Here is a 6,661-nt window from a genome sequence, read left to right as displayed (position 1 = left end):
ATTTCAATAATGTTCATTCTTATATACAAAAGATCATAAAATTAGAAATCTGGTTTGAACTGCTGTATACGATATACACATGTCCATACATTTATTATCGATGTATAACACTTTAAGAAGAGCAGAGGTTTTTCCAATGAGTTCTGTTCACATTATTAATTATTATAAAATATGTATTTCTCAATTCTTACCTATGTACATGTTTTTCCTTCTTCGGAACTAGTTGACACTGGTATTTTCTATTTACCATTTTGTTCAAATTTGTTGGCACAGAAAAACATTTTTTCAGATGCAAAAGTTTGTTCTGGAAATCGAAATTCCTTATGAAGATAATGTTGATATTTTTAAATAATGCCTGTCACTAATTTAAAGATTTTATTTTACGTTTCGTATCTCTCAAAATTCCTTAAAACTATTTAATTTTTAGATTAGGAGTTTAGCTATTCTAAAAATCGGCACGATCCACTAATAACAAGATTTTCCCTTGTATAGTTAGAAATTACGAGTGTTAAGCACATATTATTATATATTATCTTTTCTTCGCATTAACTTATTATTATATGTAATTGGAAAAAATGCCTATAGCATCTAAATTCAAATCCAATATATCTATTATTAAATGTTCTCAGTCGTAAGTCTACAGAATTATCTCACAAGCAAGTTGTCACGTAACGCTAGACACATTCAACCACGATCCAACATTAGCACCTGTGTTTAGTAAGATAAATTGTTATGTGTATAAAAACATGTAAATCGTCTGCGAAAGCATCTGACCATACTTGTCTGGCTATTTGGAGAATGAAGATTGACATAAACTTTTGCACTACTAAAAGTGTAGATTTTTGTAAAAATGCATGTAGTTTACAGAAATGCAAACTGATAACTTTCTCTCTAAATTGAGGTCAAATATTGAATATGTAATAATGTCTTATTAATACTTATGGATAAATTTATAAATATATAAGAATATATATTTATATAATAAAAATATACTATTTGGTATTCAAAACCTTCTTAAATTAATTAATATGGAATAAATGGAGAGTACAATTATATATCTATATATGGAATATATTGAATGGAGAGTACAATTATATCCCTATATATAAAATGGGGAGTACAATTATATCCCTATATATTGAATATATTGAATGGAGAGTACAATTATATCCCTATATATAAAATGGGGAGTACAATTATATCCCTATATATTGAATATATTAAATGGAGAGTACAATTATATCCCTATATATTGCATATATTGAATGGAGAGTAAAATTATATCTCTGTATATTGAATATATATACATATTATGAACAAAATCTTATTTTTATGCTATCCATAAGTGCCAATCAATCAACATGATTCTTCCCTAACATCTCTACTACTTCGACTCTTTTTCCTTGGTTATCTGTTATTTATTCGAAATCTTACAGCGAATCTAACAGCAACAAATGTTTATAATAGATATATAGTTTTTAGAATGTATTACCCAAGAATTTCTATTATATGTATACATTTTTTATTCTAGAATACACTTAATGGTATTGCACATACAATTATTTATCAAGGTTCTTTGAGCACGAAAATCTAGAAAAATGACAAATATTTCAGATTATATATGACATTTTCAATTTCTTTTCGTTTTTAATTCGAGTGCTCGAAAGTGTGTTTTCATGCCAGTTTTATTTTGGTTCCAGTATAATTTGTGGATCAGTGTATATGCGAACCCTTGAAATTTGTCGTCACATACAAAATTGTTTGTTTCATTTTTAGAAGAGAACATTTCAAGGTTAATGCATCTAAAAGATATGATTTCTATGACTTGCTTTTCCATAAATCTAAATATTGTGTTGGTGGAAATGTAAACAAAAATTCTTCTACTAAAAATAAATTTTATTTAAAAGTAACCACAACCACTTGTATGTGGTTCATAAGTAGTTCCGTTTTTGTATTAATCGTAAATAATAGATTTAAATATCTGAAGAATTTATTTAAAAATATATTTTAATTTTTTTGTTATTTGCTTATCTGTAAACAAAAATCAAAAATACAAAAATTGTATTTATAAACTGTATGTATTCATTTTTTAAAGTCCACTCAATTATTTTAAATAATTTAAATGTTAATCTATATTAATTGCAAATATATGTAGAAATAAAATGTGACTTGAGTGAAATGTTTCTGATAACGCCCATAGTATTTTTTTTTGTAGGGCTCTCATCTGAACACCCTTTCCGCTTTCAGGCAATTGCTAAGAACACTGAAATGCTTACAACCTTACTTTGTAACAAATTGAAGGACAATTGTTGCAAGAATAGCCCAGTTTGATTTAAAAAAAAAACCCGTCAAGGTTCATAAACGCACTGAGGGGGTTCTCCTCTGTGCTATAAAAAGTCATACTACTTTTTATAGATATTTAAATTTTTTTGGTTTTCGAATTTGTACAAAAGTTGAATATGTATTCTTAGCATTAAAATTTTTTATATACAAATATTTAGATCAACACCACATAATTGTGTTTACTCAAAACTAATCAAATTTAATAATAAATTATAATAATAAACAATACAGTTTATAGTGAAAACTCTTATTTTGTATATTCTACTATATTATATTATTCTGTAATATTTGTATATTTTCCCAGCCAAACATTTTTGATAGACTTTTAATTGACAAAACTGTATAAAAAAACCTACCATAAATATATAGATATGCAGTTGATTTTATGTAAATAAACTCATATACAAACATATAATAATTTTTAATGTAAATAATTCTCTCCAGCCTAACATATGAATATGAAGAATAAAGTTGTTTAAGAAATTTTTTATAAAAAACTGTTTTTTATGAGGTGTAGCATTTCAAATTACAAGAAAACCAACAGAATTTCTAGAAAAGGGTCATATTATATTTAATATGATATATAAGTTTAGGATATCAATAACGAATCTTCAATCTTCATCATAGAGCTTTAATTTTTTATAATTTTTTCTATAATTTGAGTCTGTAATTTATAAATATCTGCTTTTAAAGTTGGTCTTGTTATGGAGTAGTCTGTTGTATAGACCTATAATTTTAAATATCTCTGATATCAAATAACTGATCGGGCATGCTATACTGCTATTTATTTTTAGAAAGGGTTGCGAACTATATTACCATGTCAATGCATCTTTTGAGGATTGTTGTGATTATTGGATATAGTTCCATTTAGGGAGACATTATAGTCTTGCTACACCTGTATTATTGATTTCTCTGACAGTAAAATATGCAGTACAGTTTCGTTGGAAGTCTTTTACAGACTGTTCATTATTTCATAGAAAATAAATCTTTGTACATGATTCTGTTTTGAGCACTCCCGACCTTCTGGCTTTTTTCCTTCTTGAATAAGTACAGCCCCAATCATGCCACCCAATCATAAACAAAATCAAATGGTATATTTTTTAGGGTACTTTGGTAGCTACCCAATCGCTTTACAGTCTATTTCAAGTTTTTTTTATTAATAAAGCACTTCTCACTTTCTTCCTTTTTGAATAAGTATAGCCCCAATCATGCCATCGGTTCATAAACAAAATCAAATGGTACATTTTTTGGGTACTTCAGTAGCTACTCAATCGGTTTCCAGTCTTCTTTACTCCAATTTTTTTTTTTTTAATTACAAAGCAACTAAACTTTATAAAGTAGTACTCTGCAAACATTTTTTCTTACTAAACATTTATTTTGTATACAAACATACATAATCGTAAATAATTATAGTTGCTGATAATACGTTGTATTAATATTTGTCAAGCATTGCTTAATAAAAAGATGCTGTGTTAGTTAACAGATTAATTATCAGCTGTACTTAAAAGACGACGCTGTAAAATGTATGGTAATATTTTCATTTATCTAAAAAGTGCTATATATATTGTACATTTTATGATTGTATATTCTATATATAAGTAAGTTTTATGAAACTATATGAAACTAGCATTGCCTTGTCCGTTTTGGTAAACGTAAAATAAAAAATTTTTTCCTCAACTTTTTTAATTTCAATTAAATAAATACAAAATTAAATAATATTTAAAGTGAAAAATACAATTTTATTTACATAAATTTAATTTAATTCAAAGCTTTGCCATTTCAATTCGTTATGTTTATCTCAACAAAATTTGCTACACTAATAAGATTTGCTACAATAAGCATAGTACATTGTTCTGGTGTTCAATTTGCATTGTAAATTGTCTATTGAGTGTTCATATTTTTTCAACGAATTGCACATTATTCTATATTTCATTATAAAGTGTGTTCCTTGCCGAAATCTCGTATAAAATGTAGATTTGTTCAGGTATTTTATTCTTACTGTGCCTCTCTTGTTGACCCTTCTACATATTTTTTTTTCTAATTCATGTTGTTTTAAGGTTTCCTTTAAATGTGTAATGCTTGTCAATACTTTTAAGTTCTGACCTATTTATTGTTCTGGACATTATTACCTCCTTTTATGGTTCGCTATATTCTTTAATTTTTCTAAATGTTTATTACGTTGTTCATCAATTCAACTTTCTGTTATATATTTCATTAGTGTAGTGCATTTTTCTAGTGTATTTTTTATTTTTTTTAAAAACATAATGTTAACAATAAGAATCTTCCCCTTTATTATAAAAAAAATTTGAAGTTGAGAAAATTTTTATAAATTTAATTTTTGTTTCTTCTAATTATAATATATATATTTAAACAAATCATGTTACGCATGTTAAGAAATTCAGAATTTGGTATACTGCTTAGAACGAAATATATGAAATGTTACGTATGGTGAGTCCGTCTTACTATATAGAGTAGAAATTTGCATTCTTAAAACCGCAATGAATAAATTGGAGGCCGTCTATTGAATATACATTGAACTCATAGAAATGAAAAGTTATTTTCGTAGTCAAAAATAATTGCTAGAAAATAGTAACAGCAATTCAAACCCTGCTAAAAACCATGAAAAAAAAAAGAAAAAAAGCATACTTGGGTCACATAATACGTGCATCCAAATACGAAGTATTGCAATTTATACTTCAAGGTCCTTCCATACGGAGGTCGCTGAGGTTTTGGACGGAAACAAACTTCATGGTTAAGGAATATCCGCACCTGGTCAGGATTTCAAACTTGAATTGTAGGAGCACAAGTTAGATATGACGGAACACATAAAAACCTATTGAATAAGTTTGTTATTGGACTTACAGTGTCGAATGCCCAAAATAAAATAAAACATGATTAAAATCGAATGCGACGACTTTAGCATTATCTTTCTTGCATTGAACGTAGAAAAAATGCAACGATTTACAATGTTAATGGCTAAAATAATAACAATTTTAATTAAATTGCTCATAAACCTATGAAACATATATAAACTATGAAAATGATATAAAGGAAAAAATTGAAAAATGTTTCAGTCCGGATTATTGATTAGTAAGTATTTGGATTAGTAAGTGTTCGATTTATCGAAAGCATACTGTGTTTTTTTCTTTATCTACTGATCATAAGTTTACGTAAAGTTGAATTATAAAAGACAAGAAACACATAAAAGTGCTTCAAATATATAATCCAGCTTTTCGAAGATTTAAATATTTGAATTTCGTGCATATTCAAGAATTTGTTTTGAGCTCAGCGATCAACTCGAAAATATTCGAACAATATACGAATGTTTGCTGTAATACGTATTTAGTTGTATAAACAAAACGAAAACATAATAAGGATATTCACGAGTTTGAGTAACGAGTTTGTAAATTATTGTGAAAATAAAAGAGAAAGCAAAGCAAATGCTTGACTAACGTAGTAACGTTGCAACGTATTACTCGACATGTATTTTGTTGTTGCTGCTTTGCACTTTTAATACGTTACTCGGTTACCGAGCGCGTTACTCGAAATCGTGAATAACCCTAATGAAATATAAATTTTTATGTAGCTCAACATTAAAACATATTAATTTACATTATTTCTAATTATTTTACATTTTTTGTACCTATATTTTTACATATTAATGGATACTGTAACGGTAATGTTATCCGTTACCCAAAATTTGTTATTTATTAATGATTAATATGGATACCATTTCGTAAAAAGAACTGTTTGCCCAGTGCATTTCTTTGGTTAAATAAGTATTAAAATATTAATATCACAATTACTTCTCTATAACGTCAGACCCTGTATAATTTTTAAATGTACAATAAGTTGCAGAATATATACATATATATATATATATATAAACTTACAAAATTACATTTGCCAACATATGGTGTTCTACAATTTCTATACTAATCGCTGCTTTTAAATGCTCTGCACGTTACGCTACTTGTTTTGTCTTACGATATGCTTCTGCCTCTGCCTCTGCCACTGCTTCTGCCTTCTTTAATTTATATTGTTTTTGCTTTTGCGACACACTGTGCAGTGTATTTAACAGGTCAAGTCATAAAAATAAATATTAAAGAGAGAAATTTGCTCAGTGCTGCTCTTGTATACAAACATTACTGTCTGCTGCAAGTGTGTATGGGTAGAGAACAGCTGATTTCTACTTTTTGTGTTTACAACACTAAAGAGTGAACGTCGCTACCGAACATCTGTTCTAACTTGTTCACATGTTGTTGTTTTGTGTTGATGCTTTGTTTTTATTGCCTTATGTTTGAAAAGTTAAAAAAGC

The sequence above is a fragment of the Teleopsis dalmanni genome, chromosome 1, assembly GCF_002237135.1.
Source record: "Teleopsis dalmanni isolate 2A chromosome 1, ASM223713v2, whole genome shotgun sequence".
Lineage (NCBI taxonomy): Eukaryota > Metazoa > Arthropoda > Insecta > Diptera > Diopsidae > Teleopsis > Teleopsis dalmanni.
The sequence above is the reverse complement of the archived record's forward strand: the minus strand, read 5'-3'. Positions refer to the sequence as shown.